Raw genomic sequence first — 14627 nt, forward strand, 5'->3', positions numbered from 1 at the left:
ACAGGGGCAGCTATCATGTACAGTATACGATGAGATTGTACTTTGAGTATTTATGACTGTATTTACTGATACACACAGGCTCCAGCACGCCTGCGACCCTCGTGAGGAGAAGCGGCTCAGAAAATGGATGGATGGATGCATTTTTGCAACTTACTCTGATAGTTGCATACTTTACAATAGGTACTTCTTTCCATGAGTAACCAAGGATTGGCACCTCCATAAATGCCGAACTGAGAGAATGCAGGGGTCCACTGTATTACCCTTATTGATACTTGTTGTTACATGCATGTTATTATTTTACACTTGTTCACATTTATGGTTAATGTTGACCTGCTTGTTTTTATTATATCCAATAAACCTTAACACAACTGACTGTCCTAATAAACTTAAATATGAATATGAACCATATGACACAACATTTAAGTGAAACATGACAATTGATGTGACCAAACCATGTGTGTTTGTCTTCTTGTGTCTTGCAGACATCAGAATCAGAATCAGAATCATCTTTATTTGCCAAGTATGTCCAAAACACACAAGGAATTTGTCTCCGGTAGTTGGAGCCGCTCTAGTACAACAGACAGTCAATTTAATCAGTCCAATCAGTGTGCAAATGGAGCAGATGCTACTCTGGCATGAGTGGCCAGTATATGCAAATAGTGCAGCACGGCGAGACAACTACAGTGGACGACCAGACCAGACCAGACCAGCCACCAGACTGACCTGACCAGTCAGGTCAGTCTGGTGGCCATCCAGGCCACCCGAGGTGAGGTGCTTGGCTGAGCGGTTCAGGAGGTCGTCCAGGACGCCAAGCACCAGGGTCTTTACAGGGCCATTCAGGCGGACGGCCATGGTGCCGAACCCAATGGTAATGCAGGGGCCAGGCAATAGAGTCGGGTGGCGGCCGCTGGACGAGCGCCGCCTGAGCGTGGTCGGGTGGCGGCCGCTGGACGAGCGCCGCCGGAGCGTGGTCGGGTGGCGGCCGCTGGACGAGCGCCGCCGGAGCAAGGACGGGTGGCGGCCGCTGGACGAGCGCCGCCGGAGCGTGGTCGGGTGGCGGCCGCTGGACGAGCGCTGCCGGAGCAAGGATGGGTGGCGGCCGCTGGACGAGCGCCGCCGGAGCGGGAGTCTGGCGCAGCTGCCGAGGAGCCGGAACGGGAGCCTGGCGCAGCTGCCGAGGAGCCGGAACGGGAGCCTGGCGCAGCTGCCGAGGAGCCGGAACGGGAGCCTGGCGCAGCTGCCGAGGAGCCGGAACGGGAGCCTGGCGCAGCTGCCGAGGAGCCGGAACGGGAGCCTGGCGCAGCTGCCGAGGAGCCGGAACGGGAGCCTGGCGCAGCTGCCGAGGAGCCGGAACGGGAGCTGCAGTCGCTTCCTCAGCTGGAGGAGGGTAGGTATGGATGGCAGGCTGAGGACGGTGGGAGGCAGGTTGGTGGCGTCCAGGGTGACGCCATGTTCTTCCCGCTGGGTCCTGTTCTGGTCGGTTCATTCTGTCACGTACGTGGTTAAGGCGACGGCGAGGAACGCAAGGCAAGAACATGGTGGACCCAATTGCAGGGAAGCAGGGAGGCAAGGCAGGAGTGCGGGAATCTCAAAATAATAATATTTAATCACAATAACAAAAACAACTGGCGACTATGACATGGAAAGACATGTGACAACGACAATGAACCGACCAGGACTGAAAGAAACCAGGGAACTAAATACAAACAAATTGACGAGACAACGAGGAACACCTGGACAAGACACGAGTGGCTGGAGAGAGCTGATTGGTCGACACAAGGTAGACGAGAACAGGTGGACACAACAACCTAATGAGCACACGACAAACGTGGAACACAGGAAAACATGGAACAAAACTAAACACAACCAAAACACAGACCATGACAGTAACTTGACCATGTGCCCGTGTTTGTGGGTGAGAGAGACTGGCACACTTATGGAAACACTGAGAAGTTTGCGTTTTTACCGCCTTGAGATGTAACTTCTTGTTAACTTTAGCTTGAGATTTCAGGGGGGGTCCAGTGCTCCACCGGCCTCCCCTCTGGCTCCGCCCCTGGAGAAGAAGGCAAAAAGATAAAAAAGGGCACGAAAGGGAGGAGGAAGAAGGCAAAAGAAGGAGAAAAAGAAGGTAAAAGGCCGTGTGCTCTTCGTCTATCTTCACAAACGTTTTTGTCTTCGGAACGAGAGGAAACGTGCACGCGCGCAGGTAACAATTCCGCACTCTTTCACTCGCTAAGCTTTCCTTGACGTCCGACACTTTTTTTTTCTTTTTCAAAAAACATTTGAAGTGAGGTCGGGTGGGTGAGGAACGTCGTCACGTGACCCCGGCAGGGCGCAGCTACTTTCGCTCGTCCCCGGACCGTCGACAGCGGCCGCCGAAAGTCAGTTGACCTCTGACCTTTTATCTCTGCAACCGTGTGTGTCGTCGTGCTTTCTGTGTATTGAAACACTGAGCATTGCGATCAGTTGCGTGAGAGCGTGTGCGTGTGTCTGATAAAGCAGGAAGACTTATTTGTTTGCATAGTCACGCGTGGGCCGCGATAAGCTCGGGCGTCGGTTGGCACAGGAGCTCGGGAACCCGGCGTGCGATAGACAGCCGCTGTCGTCCAGGAAATTTGCTTCTGAGCCCGCTGCTGACAAATCCCCGACTGGGGCGGGTCTTTTACCTAAATCGTCTTCTCTCGGTTACTTCCAGGGGCGGCGTAACATTCCATCGATCCCGAGATCATCGAGATGACGGAGCCCATATGTGCCACGGGTGTGGCGGCGAAGCTGCGTAGTCGCAAGGACCGCCGGGAAGGTCTGGGCCGGAACGACAACGCCATCAAGTACCTGGATCAGGACTACGAGAGCTTGCGGGCGCGATGCCTCCAGAGCGGGAAGCTCTTTGAGGACAGCCTGTTCCCCTGCGCCCCGTCCTCCTTGGGCTTCAACAAGCTCGGACCCGAGTCGTCCAAGACGGACGGCGTGCGCTGGATGAGGCCCGCGGTGAGACGCGACAAAACGGAAAGTATCTCCGCGTGCTTCTGAGACAGTGATTCTCAAAGTCTGCTCTTCCCTCCAGTGCAACGGCTGTCAAACTTGATTCACAAAGTACCAACTCCAAAAATACTTGGAGCTCTCCGAGTATCACCATCACGACCAACCTTATACTTGTGGCGTAGTAGGCCTCAGTGGTTCTGAAAAAACTGGCAGAGGTTTTATCCCTAAGAACTATATTTGTGATTATTGTGAACCAAGGTAACCTTATGCTCACTTTGAACTCGGCATGGGCCAGTTACTGGTTTCATGGCATATTGTGGTTTTAAAAAGTCATCGTTTCGAAATTGTTAAAATTTTCCAGCAGTGGTATGAGATGGCTTTGTTTGTTTGTTTGTTTGTTTGTTTTTTGAGTCATCAGCACAGTCAAAGTGACTCTCCTCCTCATGTCGTGCGTGGATTTCAAAATGAAATATTTTTCAAAATATTTCATTTGATACCATGATCACAGTTATTATACTGTCAGAATCTTCATCATTAACACTAGCCTACAATGTAGAAAAATGAAAAACTGTATTTAAATGACTTAATGAAAACGTATTGCACAGAAGTTAAATCGAAATTGAACTTAACTGAACTGAGTTCTAAAAGATGAAATGCACTTCTGTTTTGCACTTCAAAGTGAAATACAACTGAATTGTACTTGTGCACGAATTGAACATTTGATTCAGTGCTTTTTCACATCCTGTACGACAAGAGGGAGGCCACACTCTGAGAACCGCTTCAGTAGCGCGCTCGTCGTGTTGCGTGTCAGCGTGACACGCGTGCTCCGATGCAGCCGTGATGGCGCGTCCCGCGTTGCTTTCCCACAACGTGTGTGTGTGTGTGTGTGTGTGTGTGCGTGTGCGTGTGCAGGAGTTGTGCAAGCGTCCTGCCTTCATCGTGGAGGGAGCGACGCGTACTGACATCTGCCAGGGAGCGCTGGGTGAGCGCGGAATGTTGAGAATTCGGGCACACAAACATGCAAGACATGCACAATGTGCATTCCACACCACTAGGTGGCGGCAAAGTACATACCTCTCCCCTCACAGTCTATAGAAAGCCGCTTTAGCATTTATTAGAATGGCTCTGTCTTACTAGTGCACAGTTGCGCTGTGCCTCACTGGTCACATATACTGTACAGTAGTTGTTGAACTAGCATGTCAATGTTTTCCTACTAGTGTGCAGAAATGCCCTGCTACTTACCTTGACTAGTTGTGTGAATAAATTGCATACTAGTAGCGTATGGAAAGTTATTTGAACATTTATTCAATATCCTTGATATAAGGTTGTACTAGTAGACCGTTACAAGTAAGCCATAGACATTCTAGTTGTTCTACTAGTGCGCTGAATTGAGGACATAGAGTGTACTAGTACATAAAGCTCAAGCTGGATCTGAATAAATGCTCAAACGACCTAAGGGGGATTTTATCGATATCCTTAGTTATGCTAGTAGGTCAAAAGTGGCACTAGTAGTGGAAGAGAAAAATAACTTTTTAGTTTGACACAGTCGTTCTACAACCCCAATTCCAATGAAGTTGGGACGTTGTGTTAAACATAAATAAAAAACAGAATGCAATGATTTGCAAAACATGTTCAACCTATATTTAATTGAATACACTACAAAGACAAGATATTTCATGTTCAAACTGATCAACTTGATTGTTTTCAGCAAATAATAATTTAACTTTGAATTTTATGGCTGCAACACGTTCCAAAAAAGCTGGGACAGGTGGGTGTCAAAAAAGACTGAGAAAGTTGAGGAACGCTCATCAAACACGTGTTTGGAACATCCCACAGGTGAGCAGGCGAATTGGGAACAGGTGGGTGCCATGATTGGGTAGAAAAGGAGCTTCCCTGAATTGCTCAGTCATTCACAAGCAAAGATGGGGCGAGTGTGTGAGAAAATAGTCGAACAGTTTCAGGACAATGTTCCTCAACGTACAATTGCAAGGAATTTAGGAAGTTCATCATCTACGGTCCATAATATCATCAAAAGGTTCAGAGAATCTGGAGAAATCACTGCATGTAAGCGGCAAGGCCGAAAACCAACATTGAATGCCCGTGACCTTCGATCCGTCAGGCGGCAATGCATCAAAAACCGACATTAATGTGGAAACGATGTCACCAGTGTCAGTAAATACAGTTCGGCGCTACATACGTAGGTGCAAGTTAAAACTCTACTATGCAAAGCAAAAGCCATTTATCAGCAACACTCAGAAACGCCGCCGGCTTCTCTGGACCCAAGCTCATCTAAGATGGACTGATGAAAAGTGGAAAAGTGTTCTGTGGTCCGACGAGTGCACATTTCAAATTGTTTTGGGAAATTGTGGACGTCGTGTCCTCCGGGCCAAGAGGAAAAGAACCATCCAGACTGTTATGGACGCATAGTTCAAAAGCCCGCATCTGTAATGGTATGGGGCCGTGTTAGTACCAATGGCATGGGTACCTTACACATCTCTGAAGGCACCATTAATGCTAAAAGGTACATAGAGGTTTTGGAGCAACATATGCAGTCATCCAAGCAACATCTTTGTCAGAGATGTCCCTGCTTATTGCAGCAAGACCATGCCAAGCCACATTCTGCATGTGTTATAACAGCGTGGCTTCGTACTAAAAGAGTGCGGGTACGAGACTAGCCTGCCTGACTCCAGACCTGTCTCCCATTGAAAATGTTGCCGCATTATGAAGCGTAAAATACGACAACGGAGACCCCGGACTGTTGAACAGCTGAAGCTGTACATCAAGCAAGAATGGGAAAGAATTCCACCTTCAAAGCTTCAACAATTCGTGTCCTCAGTTCCCAAACGTTTATTGAATGCTGTTCAAAGAAAAGGTGATGTAACCCAGTGGTAAACACGACCCTGTCCCAGCTTTTTTGGAACTTGTTGCAGCCATCAAATTCTAAGTTAATAATTATTTGCTAAAAACAATAAAGTTGATCAGTTTGAGCATTAAACAGCTTGTCTTTGTAGTGTATTCAATTAAATTTAGGTTGAACATGATTTGCAAATTATTGTATTCTGTTTTTAACACAACGTTCCAACTTCATTGGAATTGTGGTTGTACTAGTGTGTCCAAGTCGTTCTATGAGTGTGCAGAATTTTCTTACTAGTGAGGACAAGTACATGGATCTTGAGTTGGATATCACGTACAGTAAATGCTCAAAGGCTTTTCCATCCGGAGCCCAGTCTTGTGACATTGTACCCGTGTGCAGGGGACTGCTGGCTGCTGGCGGCCATCGCCTCGCTGACCTTAAACGACACCCTCCTGCACCGAGTGGTCCCGCACGGACAGAGCTTTGAGCAGGGATACGCGGGAATCTTCCACTTCCAGGTGATTCTTGTGTGGTTTTTGGGTCTGGAACCCCAACATTGGAAGACTATTCCCAAGTACACTCATGCCAATTCATTAAAACTACCATGTGTACCCCTAAATGCCAAGCATTAGTTTACCACCACTTGATTAAGTACATGTATTTCAATCATGATCCATCATCGGTAGCTAGAAGTGCTGCGCGTCAAGTGATTCGCAAGTAAAGTGACTGATGCAGGGATGACCGATTTACACCGTCACTGTCGGAACAGAGCTTTTAATTTCCCAAAGCTAAGCTAGGGAAGAGTACAGTGTTCCCACACATACTTGTTATTCGCAGATTTGTGTGTTATTTTTGTGCTCAGGCCCAAACCCTAATATTAAAGTCTCGCTTTGGCGCCATCTTCTGTCATCTTGTGGCATCACCAGAGTAGAAGCTGTAGAATCGGGTCAAGCCTAAAAGCAAAGATGAAGAAGCAGACCAGCAGGGGGCGAAGGCAGGACAGAGGATGTTGTTGATCTTGCGTTGCCATGGTGACGAGCGCCTCACGGCATCCTGTGTTCACAGTTCTGGCAGTTCGGCGAGTGGGTGGTGGTGGTGATCGACGACCGTCTTCCCGTGAAGAAGGGCAAGCTGTTCTTCGTCCAGTCGGCGGAGGGCGGCGAGTTCTGGAGCGCGCTGATGGAGAAGGCCTACGCCAAGTAAGGGGAGCGCCGAGTCGCCGTCCGGGTCGGAGTCGGGCTCCGCTAAGGTCACATGTGGACTCCGCCCGCCTCAGGTTGAACGGCTGCTACGAGGCGCTGTGGGGGGGCAGCACGTCCGAAGCCTTCGAGGACTTCACGGGCGGCGTGACGGAAATGTTCAAGTTGAGCAAGGCGCCCTCCGACCTCTTCAGCATCATGGGCCGCGCCATCGAGAGAGGCTCGCTGCTCGGCTGCTCCATTAACGTGAGTAAGAACGTCGACGCGTATTCGTGGACGCTGCCCTACGCTGGTTGGCCTCGTGCTGCGATAAGGCAGTGTGGTTGCCATATTGGATGTGGCAGGTCTGCCTGTAATCTACTGCCAGTAAATTGACTTAACTTCATCAACTTCTTGTTCACCCATTTGCACAAACATTAATGTACATTTGCGAAATCTGATAATTATAACATTTCTAAAGGTTTGGGATACAGGTCACCACTAAACCAGTGTATGTATTTTTAAAGTGTTTATTGTAACCAGTATATGTAATGCTGTTACTGTAATGATACGTATTGAAATATCAATAGTTAACATTTAATTTTATACACTGTAATAACAGTATTGCTTTGGTGGCATCTTGATGCCAAGCCATTATGTTGAAGTGATTTTAGGAGTTTTAGTTTGACGTAAGTAATGCTTTGCCACCACTTTGTGGCATCTGTAGGCAATTACAAACCTTTTTGAGGGTGTCAATTAATTTGTACCTTCAGTCCACGAATACCGGGGATTCACTGTAATGGCTTGACTTGCTTGAAATTTAGTGGGGACTCAAGTTTACTACCTTACTAGCTTTTTGCCACAGTGACTTGTGACTTGCCTGAGACTTGAAGACTATGTGACCTCCTCCCACCTCTGTTGTTTTTTACGTCAGGCCACCAACTATGAGCTTCCAATCGGGTTCTTTACCTTCAAGGCAGAATGGTGGTGGTAACCGATTTCCGTCTCAGGCTAAAGGGCAGACGGGGGTCCACTTGAAGCAGAACTTCTTCCAGACGCACGCTATTAGCGCTCGCTCCGAATGCTTCATCAAGTCGAGGGAGGTCAGCAGGCGTCTGCGTCTCCCGGCCGGGGAGTACGTCATCGTGCCGTCCACCTTTAAGCCGCACAAGGAGGCCGACTTCATCCTGCGGGTTTTCTCCGAGAAGGCCGCCGACTCCGAGTGAGTAACGCTTTGTCGCGCCCTCGCAAACGTGGCCGCTCGCTCACATGAAGTCTTTGCGTGTCAGGGAGCTGGATGACGACGTGGTGGCGGAGCTTCCGATCGAGGTGAGGAGAGCGCAGCGGCGGGCCGTGCATTTGGTATCTGGGCGTGCAATGGGGATTTACCAACTCAAACCACCTCTTAATATCACCAGTATCACGTTGCAATTATGGAAACGCAATATAACGGTGCCACGCACATCATCTGGAGCAGTTCAGAATCAGTATTTCTCTGATAACGTGACAAAAACATGTCATTAAAATACATCATACTTAACCACAGATGCTAAATATTAAATGTATAATTGGAAGCAGATCGCCACAGATGTGTTTTGTTAGTCGAACTTGGCTGCAACAAGCTTTGCTCTGACCATCCAATCAGAAGACAGAAAAATGTCTGATGTCTTTGTCCCTCTAAAGGCCTTGGGCAGATTCATTTGACATAGCAACACGTAAAGGCTGAAACCTGACTGGACAAAAAAATCCATCATCCACATCCATACTTATTGTTGAGGCAAGCAGAGAAGGCCTTGTTGGTCCACCAGTGGGAGAACTCAACACTCGTCGGTTCCTCGTGGCGCTGCCATCTCAGCATCAAGGCTTTTCTTGTCCTTGCAGAACTATTTGGACGAGAGTCAGATTGACGCCGGCTTCAAGAGTCTCTTCCGACAGCTGGCTGGTCCGGTAAGCGCATATGCTCCTTCTTGCTTCAGCTTCCTGTCTGACCTTTGACCTTACCGTTGTCTCGTGTGTCCCTGCGCCGTGGAGGACATGGAGATCAGCATCAACGAGCTGCAGACCATCCTGAACCGCATCACCGGCGAGCGTAAGTACATTATCGGCCCTCCTTCGGCTCACGCGCATGGACCTAAACATGGTTTCCATGGCAACAGAAAAAGACCTCAAGACGGACGGCTTGTCGCAGCATGATCAACCTCATGGACGTATCCTTGCCGCCATCTTTGCTCGGGGACGCTGCCGTCTCCTTTTGAGTTTTGAGGCCGAGTCATGTGGCTCGAGTCCCCGAGTTCTGCTGCTTTCCTCAACGTCGTCGCAGTCGGACGGCAGTGGCAAGCTGGGCTTGGTCGAGTTCAACGTGCTGTGCTCGTCGACAGACCATATTCAGGAACTATGACCTGGACAAGTCGGGAAGCATGAGCTCCTACGAGATGAGGAAGGCGCTGGAGTCCGCAGGTGTGATGCCTGGCCGCGTGCGCGTTTAGTCGTCACGCGCGCGCTAACTTTTGCCTCCTCGCGGCAGGCTTCAAGCTGACCAATCACCTGTTCCAGCTCATCATCCTGCGATACGCCGAGGAAGACATGGCCGTCGACTTTGACAACTTCGTCACATGTCTCGTCCGCCTGGAGTCCACGTTCAGTGAGTGTTGTCCGTGACTCCGCCCCCCCCCGCCGCCATCCCGCACTGACCTCGCTGCGCTCGTTGCTTCGACAGAAACATTCAAGATCATGGACACGGACGCAGACGGCGTCATCGCACTCAACGTCTCCCAGGTAACAGGAAATGTGCTAACCGCTCGCTCACTTCCTGTTGCTCACGTGTCGCCGCTTCCTGTTTCCTGCAGTGGCTCTCCCTCACCGTGTTCGCCTAGACCCCAGCAGGCAGCCTACCCGGTGCCTTCAGATGCCGTGACGTCATCAATTCAGGATGAAGCCTAAAAGCACCATAACCTTTGACGGTGAACTTTATTTGACCTTTTCTAAACTTAAGACTGTTCAGTTGGTCAATATATCAGTACTTTTTGCACAAATTGCTGTTCTCTAACAAGGAGCTGAACAACAAAAATTCACAATGTGTTTGATTCATGGAACTTTCCAAGCATATACACTCCTATGCCTTTCTGTGACTCTTCCAGTTGCAACCTGCTGATGACTTCTGTGTGACACTTGAAATGGCAAGGTACTGTTGATGAATTGTTAGGGGGTGTTTGGGACTTATGATGTCAAAATGTTACCAGCGTAACATCAAGCTTTGTTAAAATACATATTTTAATTGAACCAGGAAATGTATTAACACATGTTGTGATGTTGCCGGCAAGTTGTGCAAAAAGGACTGAATCATTGAACAGTTGGACATGTGAATTAAAATGTTCAGTAAAGGTCAAATGAAGTTCACCGGGGTTTAAAGATCATAATGTATTTTAGGTTCGTCCTGAAAATTTCCCCTTTAAAAGCCCAACAGCCCTAATTTTTCTCAAGTGGTGTATATTGTTAACAACAAATTAATTTTAAAATCAGAAGTCATGGAAAATTATGGTATGTAAATATTTAAGTGTAAAACTACTGTTCCATTTTAGTTAAGAGGGTATTTCGTGTAAAAAAAAAATTAAGAGTACAGAAAAAGTGCAATTTTGGTAAAAGAAAAGAACCAACCCATTGATACAGAAACATGAAGTCGACACATTTTCATTTCGTGGGCCACATAAAGTGATGCGGCAGGCATATGTGGGCCCCAGTCCTTGAGTTTGACACCTGTTAGTTTAGCGTTTTGTAACCTCACCGCCATCTCGTGCGGACCCGCGTGGGGTTCCCATATTCACCTTTTTGCACATTTGCGTTATTGTGCGTCAAGCCAAGCCCGAGATGAACAGAGTAGTTGCAGGCGTGAGGTGTAGACACGGCTTCCAGCTATGCTTCCTGTGCCAAACTGCTCGCCATTTTTGGGAGCACCAAGTATAACCGTGACAGTGATGACATGCATGTGTAGCTTTTTTTTATGGTGGAACAAAAAACACTTTTGTCACTCTGAAGAAGAACATCCTGTTTACACGCATTATGAAAGCCGATCAATGTCACAGAGTGTGTCGTAATAAATAACTTTGATGAACATTAGAAAGAAAACAGTTGAACTCAATCACATTTGTTGACGTTAATCAGTTGTTAACTTACAAATGAATTACGAGGAGGAGGAACGGAACGGACCGGAATGCGAGTTTGACCTTTGGGAGAAGGAAAGATGGCTCAGGCGTCGCTGTTGTTGTGCTCCATCCTGCTCCGTCCTCTGCAGGACCTCCTCGTGGTTGGCCTTCTCCTCGCTGTGTAGTCCATCACCGCCCGGTCGGTGATCAGCGACAGGGCGAAGACACGCATAACGCAGTGGCGAGCCACGATCACCTCGTAGACCGTGCTCAAGGGAGGCGTCACTCCAGTCGGACTCAAGTGGGACTTTTGACTTGCTTGTCTAATAACTTGACTCTTAACGACTTGCTTGAGATTTAGTAAGGACTCGACTTGCCACTCACGCGACTTACTCCCACCTCTGGCGAGCACTAGCAAGCGCAACTCACGCCAAACTTGGGTTGCGCGAGGCACACTTAACCTCTGCGCCAGATGCTTCACGAATTGCGCGCGCTCCGTTTCCTACCGATTGTCGTTGGGTTGTTCCCAGCGAAGCCCGGAATGGTAAGTCCCCAAATGATAAGTCTGGATAAATGCACACACAACATAAAAACAAACAAACAGTCCTATGAATAGCAGCAAGCCATTGTTTGTGTTATCCAAGGACATTCCCAAGCAGGTCACTGATGGTGTAGTGGTACACTCGCCTGACTTTGGTGCGGTCAGCGTGGGTTCAGTTCCCACTCAGTGACGGTGTGAATGTGGGTGCGAATGGTTGTCCGTGTCTATATGTGCCCTGCGACTGACTAGCGACCAGTTCAGGGTGTAGTCCGCCTTTCGCCCGAAGTCTGCTGGGATAGGCTCCAGCGCCCCGCGACCCTAACCAGGATAAGCAGTGTTGAAAATGGATGGATAAGATAGTTCATGTAACTGAAAAATACACACAGACGGTAAAAGACAAAACATGAAATAATTTCCAGTGTCCTCTTCTTGCAGCTTGCCTCGTCCGTGCAGCCAGTCGCCCTGCGGGCTGTCCTCGCACTTTGCTCCCCTGACACAGTCTTTGCAAAGCTCATATTAGTTCGCCTGCAGCTGCGGGCTTGCTTTTAAGGTGCCGAGAATACGATCATCCTTGGTGCATGAACTGTTTCTCGGTAAACATCTAATAGGTTAACACCTGTTATAAAACTCTGCAATATAGCAGAACCGCGAAGCAAGAACCGTGCTTTATAGCGTAGGATTAAAGTAAATACAAACATATACAGTGAAAAATTATTTTACAAAAAGCCTCACTGCTGTAGCGTATGAGTTTAGCAAAAATCTAATTAATTGAGGAGAAAAGAATAAGCCGGAAGCGACGCCTGCGGTACTTTTATTAATTAATTAATTAATTTTAAGTTTAATTGTTGAACTCAAACTAATTTTATCTAGTAAAGGGGCACCACATCACTTTTTATGTGGATAAAATTTAGGAAAAGCGAAACCTTTTGATCAGTCTCGTAATCTAAAGGTTGCTACACGATGAAATGTTTTAGTTCTAGATGACGGAGGTTTACTTAAACTCAGAACACACAAAATAAAACCAAGAGTGGAATTTTATAGTATATTTAATGACATCTACAAGGGCTCTAGAGGGAAACACACAAAAGGGGTCGAACTAAAGAAAGAAAGTAACATGAATAAATGAAATAGAACATCGTGTGTTGGACTAAAGTTGGGAACGTGAGTGTTTGCTGCCTCCAGTGTGGATGGGAGAGAGAGAGAGAGAGGACAAAGTTGAGATTTTGCTCGTAATTTCCCCAAACTTATTAGGCACTAATATTGTAGTCTGGCAAAAGTTTGCCATGTCTACTCACGACCGTAGGATCAAGCTGGGGGGTGGTGGTCTCTCTTGGGGCTCGTCTCAGGGAGCATTGAGGCAGATTTGGTTGAAGGAAAAAAAACGTAGAAAAGCAAAACAAACAAAAGAGGCAGAAGATGAAAAATGGCTGGTCGTCATGCCTCAAAAGGGGGGGGGGGGGGGGAATGACCATGTCTCTTCCTGCCTTTTTTTTGTGGTTCCCTGGCAAATCCAGAGCGATCACGCTTGGCTGGAAGCGTACCTGGTACTTTTGCACCAGCTGCTCTGATCGCCTAGCGGTGGACCACGGAAAGGCTGGGAAGCCTGGTCTCCATTCCCAAGGCCCGCGGTTACTGTGTGCTCAAACAAAGAAAGGGCAGGGGGAGGGGCGGCCGAAGCCAGCCCGTGGCTGGCCAGATGCCAGCAAGACAAGAGGAGAAGAAAAAAAAACGAGAGAGCGAGAAGGCGGGAGTTAAGACTTAAATACCCCAGAGGCGGGGCGTGGGCAGGAGGGATTGACGACTTGGAGAAGACCACACACATTAAGTTGCATCTTGTCTACAAATTTGATAAAATGGGTTAAAAATCATATATTAATATAAAATAACCTCAACTTGGTACTCTCTTTATTGAGAGGTCAAGCATCTCGGACTGACTGTTTATATTTTAGCTTTGGCAAATCAACTGCTTATGGTTCAAATCACTTTTATGCTGCTTGGAGTCAAATCAAGACAAACAATTCTCAAAACCTCGCACTTGCACTTGTACAGTTAGCACTGACACAGATATCAAGGCATACATTTAGAATATTTCTGCAGAGTTCGTGAACTATCAAAACAGACATTTATCCTTGGTTAACATCAAATGAGAGTCCCTCCGGTGCGACTTGCAGTTCCCCTCGACGTCTGCGGGTGTCCCAGCAATTGTTCCTATTCCCGGTGGCACATTTGGGGGCCTTTGATGCTTGGGAGTTCAGACTTTGAGGGTTGATGTTAATTAACGGCACTGTGATGAGCCAGGCTAGCTACCTATCGTGTCACTAAGTTAATATTCATCGCCTCCATGCCAGCTTCGTCACTGGCACAAGACGGCAGCACGGAATGTCCCTGGAGTAAATGAGACATCCACAGCTGCGGAAATGCCAGAGGGGAGCTGCCTGCGTGATGAAGTTACTGTCGCTGAGTCACTAATCATCGCCTGCATGGCGGCTTTGTTGGCAGATTACTATGTCCCATCATGTGCGGACAACAACTGTGTGCTAACAAGAATTTTACTTGACATTGTTGGATCTATCTCACCCAACACCTATAAAAATGCACAAAAGGAATGAAGACTCTGGTTTCTTTTTCTCATGAGGAGGACGTATGGGAGATTGTTCAGATTACAGCCTCTCATCACGCTCTAAACAATCTCTCCCGTCGCTCCTGTATTTATTTGAAATAGGGAGGTTTCTGATTTACAAGACATAACATACTAAGCTTACAAGACACAACACACAAAGAGGAGGGTTTCAAGGTGAAGACATGAGACCAACACCTGCCACGTCCTTGGTCAAGACGCCCTTCTCTCTGATGATTCCTGCTGAGTCATCTTCTTGAAGGCGAGACATCTTCCTTTCTCAAAATCGTCCATAATACTAATGCAAGTTTAGCAA

General features: G+C 47.8%; 3 protein-coding genes and 1 pseudogene across 3 annotated transcripts in view; 2 read left to right on the forward strand and 2 right to left on the reverse strand.

Moving 5' to 3' along the window:
* LOC133472573 (oocyte zinc finger protein XlCOF6.1-like) overlaps positions 1-14627 on the forward strand; it is a 287199-nt gene that overhangs the window by 259670 nt on the left and 12902 nt on the right. The gene's annotated exons all lie outside the window — the stretch shown is intronic.
* LOC133472542 (gastrula zinc finger protein XlCGF57.1-like) overlaps positions 1-14627 on the reverse strand; it is a 125568-nt gene that overhangs the window by 89702 nt on the left and 21239 nt on the right. The window lies entirely within an intron of this gene.
* The window catches only part of LOC133472552 (gastrula zinc finger protein XlCGF57.1-like), a 45717-nt gene that overhangs the window by 9858 nt on the left and 21232 nt on the right, over positions 1-14627 (reverse strand). The gene's annotated exons all lie outside the window — the stretch shown is intronic.
* On the forward strand, positions 2359-11122 carry LOC133472683 (calpain-1 catalytic subunit-like; annotated as a pseudogene).

This window comes from Phyllopteryx taeniolatus, chromosome 23 (genome assembly GCF_024500385.1).
Source record: "Phyllopteryx taeniolatus isolate TA_2022b chromosome 23, UOR_Ptae_1.2, whole genome shotgun sequence".
Taxonomy (NCBI): domain Eukaryota; kingdom Metazoa; phylum Chordata; class Actinopteri; order Syngnathiformes; family Syngnathidae; genus Phyllopteryx; species Phyllopteryx taeniolatus.